Raw genomic sequence first — 13,839 nt, 5'->3', positions numbered from 1 at the left:
GCATTATAACAAATCACACATGATTCTTTTGAGCTTATTAAAGCATTGGCCAATCAGAGGTGTTCCGATGAGTCATCGCTAAAATGCCGGTGCTTCCTTCACTCGCTCACTGACTGAATACCGCTTTCTGGCGAATTCTCTCGTCAGAAACAACAAAGTGCAGATGTGTGTACGAATCTTTAATTAAGATATTGATTTACAGTGTTAAGAGTTTCAGTGATTTTAATGGGAGTTTCTGAGAGTGATTGAAATCTAGACTGTCAGTGAAAATGATCTTTAATAATGTAAATGTTATTTGCTCTCTTTCTGAACAATGAAAGATTAGTAGCAATATTTATATCACATTAACTTTCAATGTTAAATTCACATTTAATATAAAGTCAGTCGTATTAAAAATATGTTATGGCATGACACCTATATCTGTTACTTAAGTAAACAGACAGGGTTTTATAATAAATTACATAAATTGGAGTAAAGGCTGAATAAATATATACATTTATACACACACACATATATTACATACATTTTATCTATATATCTAAATAAAAATAGGCTCAGTATATATGACCCAAAGTAACTAGTAACTAACTACTTGAGTAGATTTTTTATCCGATACTCTTTTACTCTTACTCAAGTAACTATTCAAGACTAGTACTTTTACTTTTACTTGAGTAAATATTTCTAGAAGTACTTTTACTTTTACTTGAGTACAGTTTTTGGGTACTCTACCCACCTCTGCTCAGATCACGATAGTCTCAAACGGAAAAGAAGACAAGTAAAGTTTGACCAGACTAGGTAATAATAATAATAATAATACATTTTATTTGTAATGCGCTTTTCTTAAACCCAAAGCGCTACAGTAATAAAGTAATAAATAAAGTAAAACAAAACACCAAAAGCAATACAACAATTCATTATAGAAAGACAGTCTTGAATAAATGTGACTTAATCAACTTTTTAAAATCATCCAACGTTGGTGCATTTCTGACGTGCAGAGGAAGTACATTCCATAGCTTAGGGGCTTTATATGAAAAGGCTCTTTCCCCCATGGTCTTTAGCTTGCATGATGGCTGGTTAAGTGAAAGAGAGTTAGTAGAGCGAAGAGAGCGTGATGGAATATAAGGGCTGATGAGTTCACAAAGATACTCAGGTGCAGTCCCATGAAGTGCCTTGTATGTTAAAGTAAGAATTTTAAAATCAATTCTCGCATTTACGGGAAGCCAGTGTAATTGTGAAAGAACCGGTGTAATGTGTTCGCGAGGAGAAGTACAAGTGAGCACACGAGCGGCAGAATTTTGTATATACTGAAGCTTGCTCAACGATTTAGCTGGAAGGCCAGAGAACAAGGCATTACAATAATCTAACCTAGTTGTTATGAAGGCATGTATAAGCCTTTCTGTGTCTGCAAAAGAGAGAAAAGGTCTAAGTCGAGCTATGTTTCTCAGGTGGAAAAATGCAGTTTTAGAGATGTGTTTTATGTGTGCTTCAAATGATAATTGTGAATCAAAAATGACACCAAGATTTCGCACCTGTGAAGTGGGGATTACCGTGCAGGAATCAACAATCAAACTGATCTGCTCAGCCTTACGTGTGGCTGCCACTGTACCAATCCGCATCAGTTCAGTTTTGGAGCCATTCAGCTTAAGGAAGTTGTTATGCATCCAGTTACTGATCTCTGCTAAACAACCACGTAAAGCTATTAATGAGCAATGGACATCAGGACTAGTGGTGATGTAAATCTGCGTATCATCCGCATAGCAGTGATACCCAAGACCATGTTTCCTAATGATCTGCCCAAAAGGAAGCATATAAATATTAAATAATATTGGACCCAGTACTGAACCCTGAGGAACTCCCTGTCGAACAGGCACGGTATCTGATTTATAGTTACCCAAGCCAACAAACTGGGCACGTTTAGTTAAATAAGACCGAAACCAATTGAGGACAGCTCCAGAAAGACCCAACCAATTTTCCAGCCTGTCAAGCAGAAGAGAGTGACATATAGTGTCAAAAGCAGCACTGAGGTCTAACAAGACCAAAATACTGTATGCACCTGAATCCGCTGTGATAAGAAGATCATTTATGACCCTAATTAAAGCGGTTTCAGTACTATGCCCTCTTCTGAACCCAGATTGAAAAGGTTCAAAGAGACTGTTAAGAGCTAGGTGATTATTTAACTGAACAGCCACAACACGCTCAAGAACTTTAGCCAAGAATGGGAGGTTAGAAATCGGCCTGTAATTGGATAAATCAGATACATCACAACCATTCTTCTTAGGGACTGGTGTAATGGCAGCTATTTTTAGCTCTGAAGGAACAATTCCAGAGGTCAATGACAAGTTCACAATTGAAGTCATAAAAGGGCAGATTGATGCAAGGCAGTTCATGATGACCGAGCAGGGAACCGGATCTAAAATACTGATTGTAGAGTTCATGGACTTCACTGTACTTATAATAAAATCATCTCCGACCATTTCAAAGTTTGAAAAGGTAGTAGTTGGGAAGTTTGAAGGCTGGATATTAACTAGCTCAAGAGGAGTGATGGTATTTAAAGTGCTATATATATCCTCAACCTTACCAGTGAAATAATGAAGAAACTTATTGCACTGTTCAACAGAGGAATGAACAACGGCCTTAGTCGGTTTGAGAAGATTGTCAACAGTCTTAAACAGCGATTTAGTATTTGTTGCAGCGTTACCAATAATGCTTGAATAGTAGCTCTTACGTGCAGTATTCAAAGCAGAATGGTAAGCAGACTGTTGTTCAGTGTAAAGAAGCCTGTGCAAAGTGTAAAGAAGGTGGTGTTTCTTCTCATTGTGGCTAAGTAGCAGCCGGCGTGCAGGCCGAAACACGCTGGAACCGCGCTCAAAGAACAGTGATAACTAACAGCAGAAGCATAGCTAAAAACTAAAAGCAGAATTTATGGTGTCCTGAGTATTTAAACTGGCCTGTTGGTCACACCTCAAATGTTGTCTTGACCAATCAGATATTGTCTTGACTCGGGGGTATCATAAATCATATGTTATCTTATCAAGCATGTGGTCCTAATTTTCCCGCTCTTGCAGGGTCTAATTTTGGACATGATTCCTATAACAGGAATATGATACATTTGACAAATAACTGATGGTCATGTCTGTTTCAAGCTAACAGATTCGAACACTTACACACTAAACACGAATATGTATCTTTAAGCAATTCCATAGTTATTACAAGACATACACAATAAGTGATTATAACATGATAGTCAAATGTGTGGGTTACACATAAATGAATATGGAGTGAAGCGATGGACTGATATTCATTTATAAGTCCTTTTGAGTTCATTTTGGTCCATATATATGTAGAAAAGACAGTTTCTGTGTCATTATCTGACAAAGATTTCTGTGGAGACCAGAGGTTCAAAGGCCCCCCTTAGGAATTTCAGTCTGGTTCTGCTAGGTGGGGGAAGTCAAAGGATCTTGTGTAGTACTCTCATGGGTTTACACGTGATGTCCGGCGTTGCCTATCAAACAACAAATTTGACAATCTCTTCTCCAAATAGAAATTGTCAATAATTGTTCTAGTGGTGTTAATGTTGAAAGCTGTTCTGTGAAAGCGTTGGTTGGTTGGTTATCTTGCTTGGGACATGTGGCACAGAATGTTTTATGACTTCCTGTTGCCTTACTGAGGAATTTGGCTCGTGTTTCAAACACAGCCCTGATCGGCTCTTTAATTTGTCTGGTTCGAGTCAGATCAGCTACAATATATATATATATATATAATAAAATAAAATAAAAATAAAGGAACCAGCCTAGGAAAGTTTGCTGGTCTCAGCTGGTACCCCAGCCTAGCCAAGCTGGTGTTTCCTGGTTAAAATGGGATTAAGTCAAGTCACCTTTATTTATATAGCGCTTTAAACAAAATACATCGCGTCAAAGCAACTGAACAACATTCATTAGGAAAACAGTGTGTCAATAATGCAATGATTAACTGGATTCCAAAGTCTTCTGAAGCCATTCTGTGACATAAATCTCTGTTAACATAAGCAAATAAAAATACCATTGTTCATTGTTAATCCATGAAATAAAAAAAAATAAAACAAAATAAAAAAAATAAAAAAGAAGTTACAAATTCACTGAAAATCTTTCTTCATTAGTAGTCATCCTCAAATCTAACTTTTGTAATTCTGATTGCAATATTTATATAAATAATATTTTGACAGCAATGATACTAGATCTGGTACTGTGTACCTTCAATGTGATGAAACACGTGGAAGTGATATACTATCACTTTTTGCTGTATGGAAAAAAAAATCTTCATGTGCTTCAATGAAGATGAAAACCCTGTGTGCATTCACTTATTTTGTGCATGGATTATTTTGAATGATTCCTACATGAACTTCAGTAATTACAAAAAACACTGACATTTCTTTCAAGCCTTATTAATGTGTTAAACATGACATCATGCATATGTCTCAGTCTACTAGCTTATCATCAGAAGTTAAACATCCTAATGAGTTCATTTCACAGCCAAGCCATGAGTAAATTTTTTTCCCATCAGTTTGATGCCAATGCCCCCTCTTTGGCCCAGTTCTCAATGATTTATGTTGACAAGTCAGATGTAAGGGTTGAAAAGACATCCATCTTCCCTGGAGAGTCCAGGAACAGCAGCACAAAGAGAGAGGTAGGGCTCCACAGCCGAGGAAACCTGCTCTCATTTCCATCCCAGGCTCAAAGAGTCAAAGATCTCATTCAAAGCGACAAGATTCATCTTTGTTTCAGAGATTAAACTCTATTTGATGGATGCACTTTCTTTACCCATGTGAACGTGGAAGGAGTCGCAAAATAAGTCCTGTCCTGGCACTTTTGGTCATGGATTCTAGAAATGCATCTGGCATGTGTAGTTACATCTGAACTGTTAAAAATGGTGACAGTTTATTTTAAAGTGCTGTAGTATAATAATAACAACAGTAAATCCTTAAAACACTGAATCAAACCCTAACCCTTTAATAATAAATAAATAATAATAAATTTGATCTCTCATCTAAACTGATATTGATACAAGCTTGCAGAAAATACAGTTCTGCAAGGATCACCCTTCAAACTATTGGTTTACTTTGTTGGATACAGCAAATAATGACAAAATGAACATGTTGAATAAGATAAATGGTATATGCTTGATTTTATGATAAGTGTGCCATTAATCATGATTAATCACAATTAATAACAAAAGGGTGTGATTAGTCAGATTAAAAATGTTAATCTATTGACAGCCCTAATATAATTTACTCACTGGAAATACAGCTCTCAAATCTCATTTGCATTCATGCATTTTCAAATATGGCGCATCAACACATCGCAGATTTGGTAGCGATGGTAGAGAGGAAGTTTTTCAGAGAATAATGTTGAATGTAGCACACATACTGTATGGACCACTTTTTCACTGTGCTACTTTTGTTTGGCCTTTTTGGAGCTCAGCAGCATCTGTCTCCATTCATTTGAAAACAGCAACATGAATATACATACTAAATAATACTTTTGAGTTCCAAACAACTGCAGTAAAATATTCAATGATTATCTTAGTGGTTATATGGTTGGTGTGAATCTGTGTTGCGTTGTAGATGGCATATATATAACATTTATGTCTCTATGGCCCTATAGAAACAAAAAAGCCCCAAAGTAAATGTGCAGTTATGTGCTCTATCCATCTTGCTGACAGGTGGCCCACATAGATTTCCTTCTGCTAGAGCTGTGGAATGAGAATCTATCCTCTGAACTTTCTCATCCAGCCTTTCTTTCTTCTTTCACCTTTCTTCCTTTTATGCATTTCTATCCCTTTATTCATTCATATTTAAATAAACCATTTTGAGGCTCCCTGGAAGTACTGTTTATTATATTTCCTTATGCTTCATTGGTCTAATGCAGTGGCTTTGGGAATTATTCAAATAATTTGTGTAATTTGTAAGTGATAAAATATTTTTGGAAGTATTCTACAAACAAACACCCCACAAATCCAAAAGACTTGAATTGATTGAATAAAAATGAGACCAATTTTCTGGTTTGGTCACGTGATGTTCAACATAATTAAACAAAATTTTACTGTTGCAGATCTTGATTAAAGAAAATCACAAATGTAGTCAATGCAATGCAAAATTGACTCAACAAAAATGAAATAAACAAATAGTAAACCACGACTGTGTATTATTCAAACAAAACAATTTATGAAAACAAATTATAATTTTTTTTTTATATGCACAAAGTGACATTATGATGCAACAGATGAAGCTTTTATATATACAACAAGCACCCCCCCCCCCAACCCTTTAGATTAATAATGTTGTGTATAATGTGAAATGTATTGTGCAATTTAAATGTTAAAATTCTTTACTTTTGATAATTCATGAACTAAAAAACGGCGATTGGCTAATCAGAACTCTGTATTGTAACAAGCTGAATGGTCTAAGCACAACTTTTTAAGTTCTTTAAAAAGAAAAGATAACAGAAGGTATGATTTTTCCTTGACTTAATTTCATTGTGCTGTATGTGTGACTGTGAGAGACTGAGAGCCGATAGGAGAACTGACGAGTATGTCACCGACTTTGTAAAAAACAAACAATCATCTTGAGAATCCACAAGCAGTCACTGCGTGATGAAGCCCAATAGAATGCAGAATGCCCTTATAATTCAAGCAATGAAAGAAAAAAATACCCATGTATGAGTCTTTATGTTTTTATATTCATTGCACAAGTAATGTACTTTTCTGAATATCAGCACATAAATATGTAAAATTATTTTATACAACAGTGTAGAGCAATCTTTTAAAAAAAGATTTTTTAAAAAAAGAAAAAAAGATTTTGATCCAATCATGTGAGCCTGTGATTCAATGGTCCATTTACTTGCTTAGTTTCAAATTGAATCAGCCGTTTTGAAAGAATCATTTGATTGGAATGATTCAAATAATGATTAAAACAGAGATTTTCTGCCATCTACTTGTGGTTTTATTGTTATCTATTTTATTGATGACACACACACACACACACACACACACACACACACACACACACACACACACACACACACACACACACACATTTTGCTGAATTTTGCATAGCTTGTATGTGTTTTCCATCTTGCCTTGCCTTTGTGTATTTGTTCCTTGGACGGTTTACTTGCTTTTTGTGATTGTTCGATGCCTGCCCTGACCATCACCTGTTTGTGGATTATCATTTTGTCTCGCCCTGGATATTGTTGATTGCTTGAGTTTGACCTTGTCTGTTCTGACTATGCTTCTGAATAAATCCCAAAGATAGATCCCCACTTGTTATCATGTCTCCTTTGTTTACAGAATACTCAGCCAAACTTGTATCCAGCAGCTTTCGTGGAGCCATTCAGACCAATCATGGACCCAGTCAACCAGCTACTGAAACTTCAGCAGAAAGACCTATTTGTTGAAGAATATGCCCATCAGTTTTGAAAACTGTCCTATCAGGTACCATTTGACATTGTTGCGTTGAAAGACATCTTCCCCTATGGACTTAATAAACCAATAAAAATATGGCTACATGGAGTGGACTTTGAAACATTAAACTGTAGTTTGAAACATTTTATGGACTATTTCTTGGTTTTAAATGACCACAGAGTGTCAGGACCTCGGTTTAACATCTCATCTGAAAGATGAGGCTTATTTCTTTTTTTTTTAACAGTATAGTGCCCCCGTCACAATACTGAGGCATTAGGACCCACACAGACAACCAAGTGAGCACCCACTGCTGGTCTCACAAACACCTCTTCCAACAGCAACCTAGTTTTCCCAGGAAGACTACCCATCCAGGTACTGACCAGACTCAACCCTGCTTAGCTTTCAAGTCAAGTCAATCAAGTTACCTTTATTTATATAGCGCTTTAAAATAAAAAAGATCATAAAAGCAACTGAACAACATTAATTAGGAAAACAGCAGTTCATCACTGAATTCAGTGATGCCATCATTCATCTCAGTTCAGTTTAAATACTATCTGTGCAATCATTTGCTATCAAGTCAATGATATCGCTGTAAATGAAGTGTCCTCAACTAAGCAAGCCAGAGGTGACAGTGGCAAGGAACCAAAACTCCATCGGTGACAGAATGGAGAAAAATCCTTGGGAGAAACCAGGCTCAGTTTGGGGAGGGGGTCAATTCTCCTCTGGTCAGACGAAACCAGCAATTCAATTCCAGGCTGCAGCAAGTCAGATTGTGTAGAAGAATCATCTGTTTCCTGTGGTCTTGTCCCGGTGGTCGTCTGAGACAAGGTCTTGAATGTGGATCTGTCTCTGCGGCTCATTTAGTTGATATGGTCTCTGCTGTCTGTCAGGACTGTAAAGTTCCTTTCTAGGTGCTGATCCACCATCTGGGCTGGATTCGTACTGGATCCGGGTGACTGCAGTGACCCTCTGATCTGGATACAGACTGGATCTGGTGGCTACGGTGACCTCGGAATAAGAGAGTGACAGACTAATATTAGCGTAGATGTCATTCTTCTAATGATGTAGCAAGTACATCAGGTTTTATGGGAAGTGTTCCCGGTTCCGGTTTACGCTATTAATGCAGCCTAAAAAAACCTTTAACTGATTTGGATATTAGAAGCATATTAGTATGTTATGTGTAAGCCAGGTTAAAGAGATAGGTCTTTAATCTAGATTTAAACTGCAAGTGTGTGTCTGCCTCCAATAATGTTAGGTAGGTTATTCCATAGTTTAGGCGCTAAATAAGAAAAGGATCTGCCGCCCGCAGTTGATTTTGATATTCTAGGTATTATCAAATTGTCTGAGGCTGCAAACATGGAGGACTATAATGTAACAAGAGCTTGTTCAAATACTGAGGTACTAAACCATCCAGGGCTTTGTAAGTAATAAGCAAGATTTTTAAATCTATACGATGTTTGATAGGGAGGCAGTGCAGCGTTGACAGAATCGGGCTAATATGGTCACACTTCCTGGTTCTAGTAAGAACTCTAGCTGCTGCATTTTGGACTAGCTGGAGTTTGTTTATTAAGCGTGCAGAACAACCACCCAATAAAGCATTACAATAATCTAACCTTGAGGTCATAAATGTATGGATTAACATTTCTGCATTTTACATTGAGAGCAAGGGCCGTAATTTACATATATTTTTGAGATGGAAAAATGCAGTTTTACAAATGCTAGAAACGTGGCTTCTAAGAAAAGATTGCCATCAAATAGCACACCTAGGTTCCTAACTGATGACTAAGAATTGACAGAGCACCCATCAAGTCTTAGACAGTGTTCTAGTTTATTACATGCAGAGTTTTTAGTTCCTATAATTAACACCTCTGTTTTTTCAGAATTTAGCAGTAAGAAATTACTCGTCATCCGGTTTTTATATCGACTATGCATTCCGTTAGTTTTTCAAAATGGTTTGTTCAGAGTATCATCAGCACAACAGTGAAAGCTAACACCATGTTTCCTGATGATATTTCCCAAGGGTAGCATGTAAAGCATGAAGAGTAATGGCCTTAGTACTGAGCCATATTGTGTATTGTGATCGATATGATACCACTTCATTCACTGCTACGAACTGATGGAAGTCATAAGTATAATTTAAACCATGCTAATGCACTTCCATTAATGCCAACGAAGTTTTCTAGTCTTTGCAAAAGAATGTTGTGGTCAATAGTGTCGAACAGAGCACTAAGATCCAATAGCACTAATAGAGAGATACAACCACGATCAGATGATAAGAGCAGGTCTTAACTCTAAGGAGAGCAGTCTCAGTACTATGATATGGTCTAAATCCTGACTGGAAATCCTCACAGATACTATTTTTCTCTAAGAAGGAATTTAATCATGAGTATACTACCTTTTCTAGTATCTTGGACAGAAAAGGGAGATTCGAGATCAGTCTATAATTAACTAGTTCTTTGAGGTCAAGTTGTGAATTTTTGATGAGAGGCTTAATAGCAGCCTGTTCGAAGGCTTTGGGGACATATCCTAATGACAATGAGGAATTAATAATACTCAGAGGACCTATGACTTCTGGAAGCACCTCTTTTAGGAGGTTAGGTGAAATAGGGTCTAACATGTTGTTGGTTTAGATGATTTAATAAGTTTATACAATTCTTCCTGTCCTATAGTAGAGAATGAGTGGAACTGTGGAACTAGCGTGCGAGTGTGCTCATTATACCATGGTGTCAGACTGTTTTCCTTAAACTTCCTTAAGCGTAAAGGAGCAACTGTATTTAAAATGCTAGAAAAGAGAGAGTCCATAGTTTCTGTTACATCATCAAGTTGTTCTGAGGCTTTAGATATGCTAAGGAATTGGGATACATCAGGAAGATTACATAAAGCAGATCCCCTGTAAAGACCTTGTCTCATATGACTACAGGGACAAGATCACAGGAAACAGATGATTTTGCACAATCTGAATTTGCTACAGCCTGGAATTGAACTTCTGGTTTCGTCTGGTCAGAGGAGAACTCCCCCAACACTATTAACAACAACTTAACATTGTTTCCACGTTGCCGTTATTTTCTCATTCATGAGCGCTCTGCTATGGTTTATTTTCATAATAAGTAAACACAGGTCACAAGTTAACCCGGTCACATTTTCTTGATTCAGCCAGCTGCACAATGTGATGCCGAGAGTCCTGTCTTCAATCAAGAAATCTGTAGCTGATCAATTGTAGATTGGTAGCTCAGTGGTTCATTATGATCCTCTCACTTACTTCAGCCACTACAGGCGATCATACCAATGACTTGTAATCTTTACAAGAATATCAAAATCATGCAATGAGCAAGTCTGCATTTATTAGACAGATTAATATCATGTCAGTTTGTGCTTTCAGAATTTGTCGAATCTGCTGCTGTCGTTCCATCACATCTGGAGCAGAGACCTGAACCAGGAAGGTCACCAGATCACATGGTAACCAGTTAAACCATAACACCGGAACCAAACAATGTACAGGACTCCCTGAGCTACTCACATCCAAAACAATATCTAGAGCCCTAACATTCTTACTGTCTTCAATTAAAGTTTGGATGCATGTTTCTAATACTAAAATCTTCTCTGTCAGCTTAACTATTTCCCTGCATTTATCACATGTTAATCCCTTGTCGCCGACAGAGAGAGATAAACTATACATGTGGAAAGTGGTTCAAATAACAATAGCAGGAGAATCAATTACTCTCAGTGCTTGATGAAAAATTCTTACCACAGTTGTTTGATGAACTTGTAAAAAAACCGGAGCAAGAGAGTAGAGAGAGAGGAGAGGACAAAAGAAAAAAAAAGAAAACACTGAGACGAATGGAAACGCTAACGAATGCTAATGCGATGCAGGTGCGCTACACATGGATTTGATCAAATTAAATCACATTAGATTGATAGATAATATCAGAAATATGGTGGAAATTAAGTTATATTTTATCACTTTAAACAACAGAGAGTGATAGTAAGATAGAGATTCTAAAGAAAAACAAAGCTACACGGAGCTTCGATCACAAACCAGCAAGGCAAGCAGCAACAACCAATAACCTTCAGTGGGCAATCCAGTCTTGGACTGCAGAGTAACAAACTGACAAACTGTTTAACTGCACACACAAGTGAATCTCAAGTTATTTTGTCTGATAGTTAAATATATTTAAATAAATTACAAACAAAAAATATAATTTTTTTCCTCACATTCTTTCTTGTAGCAATTCCCTCAGTCACATACCTGATTGAAAGTCTCATTATGCAGCTCATTATGTGGTCCTTTGTCTTCTCATGTGTGAATCACACTATTATTACTTATCATTCACACCTTCTCACATACAGATATTCCATACCTAGAGTGAATTTAGCAAAATCACTAGGCAAAAAGTTTTCAAAAGTCTTGTGAACAAATGTTCTGAATGTGTTTTATGGTTTTAAGTTAATCAAAGTTTTTTTTTTTTTTTAAACAATCATGTACATGCTGTTCATATTATTGTAGCCCAGTTTGTGCTAAATCCAGTATTATCAGACATTAGAAAAAAAAATACAATTTGTAAATACAAATAATGAAATATACACAATATATAAACTACTACACCAGGGGTAGGCAAGTCCAGGGGTAGGCAAGTTCAGTCCTAGAGAGCCGCAGACCTGCAGAGTTCAGCTTCAACCCTAATCAAACACACCTGAACAAGCTCATTAATCCATTCTGGATTACTAAACTACAGCCAGGAGAGGGTTTTTTTTCCAGGGTTGGAGCTGAACTGTGCAGGACTGCGGTTCTCTAGGACCGAACTTGCCTACCCCTGTACTACACAAATGATGTGTAGAGATGCTACACAGTAACTGCTACACAGATGATGTGCAAAGATGTAAACATTGTGCAGTGAGGATGAGTTGAGCAGCTGAAAAAAGCACAAATGTGATGACAAAATGTGCAAAAATGAATGACATGAGCAACACAATGATCAGACAAATACAAAGCAAATAAGTGTGTGCATGTGTGTACACACACAGTCAAAAGTTTTTAACAGGAAGTTTTGTACATTTTTTAAAAGTGTCTTCAGCTCACCAAGCCTGCATTTATTTAATCCAAAGTTCAGCAAAAACAGTAACATTTTGAAACGGTTACGTCTAGTGACAGGAAAAAAGGCAGAGAATCCACTAGCAAGTTAAACAACTGATGTTTATTATACCCAAGTTCTCAAGTAGTGAAAGACAGTCCGCTGGACAAAGCACAGGCGAGTGCAGCAGGACTGAAGCAGGCAAGGCAGGCTGAAGAGACCACCACTCAGGACAGCAATGCAATGGGCAAACCAAACCGGCGGGATCCGAGAATCCGGAACGAAGAGCCAAGACTAGGACACATTGCAACAATCTGACAAGGCTTCTTCTTTGATGTTTAACTGCGGTTGGCATCCAACTTCAATGGTGCATTACCGCCACCTACTGTACTGGACAGAGCTAGACAGAGAGAAACTATAACTAAAATGGAGACTTCCAACTCTCTTCCCCACCCTTTAAATAAATAATAAATATTTCCAAAATTGTGTTCTATATTCTCTTTGCTATCCCGGTGTCCTTCAGGAAGGTAAATATATGTGTACTAATATCATTTGAAGTGAATCCCAGAAGTTCCTTGAGTGAATTCCCTTGCACCCCCAAAAATTCATTATGTTCTCTTTCATCTTTATCCTTTCTCTATAATATTTTTGGCATTCAAGTACCACATGTTCAACAGATTCAATACAACCACAAAATTCACATCGCCCTGTTACATGCTTACCTAAAATATGTAAGCACTTATTTAACCCACAATGTCCAATCCTTAATCTAGTAAAAACTATTTCTTCCCTTCGATTCCTTCCAGTGATCCTCCCTGTCCCAACCTTCTGTTGCATTCTATATAAATGTCTCCCTTTCTCCGCTCCATCCCAACCATTCTGCCACTTTTTCATAATTTCCATCCAGATTTTTGTTTTAGCCTCTGTTTTACTTAAGATTGATATTTCCACATCTTCTCTTTTACTGGCTTGTTTTGCCAACCCATCTACCATTTCATCTCCTTTAACACCAACATGAGCTGGTACCCATGTAAATTTTACCTTCACCCCCAACTGAGAAATCCTTGTGTAACATTCTAGTACCTCATACACGATGTCTAGTCTTGATTATGACTTAAATGATTGCAAACTCTTTAGTACTGCACTAGAGTCTGTGCAAATTACTACTTTATCTGGTCTTGTTTCTTCTACCCACTGTAGAGCCAGCCAGATACCAATCAATTCCACTGTAAACACAGATACTTGATCAGACAGTCTCTTCTGTACCTTAATTCCCATTTTTGGTATTCCAAATGCAGCACCTGTTTGCCCAGATTTAGGATCTTTAGACCCA

This window comes from Carassius carassius, chromosome 38, assembly GCF_963082965.1.
Source record: "Carassius carassius chromosome 38, fCarCar2.1, whole genome shotgun sequence".
Lineage (NCBI taxonomy): Eukaryota > Metazoa > Chordata > Actinopteri > Cypriniformes > Cyprinidae > Carassius > Carassius carassius.
The sequence above is the reverse complement of the archived record's forward strand: the minus strand, read 5'-3'. Positions refer to the sequence as shown.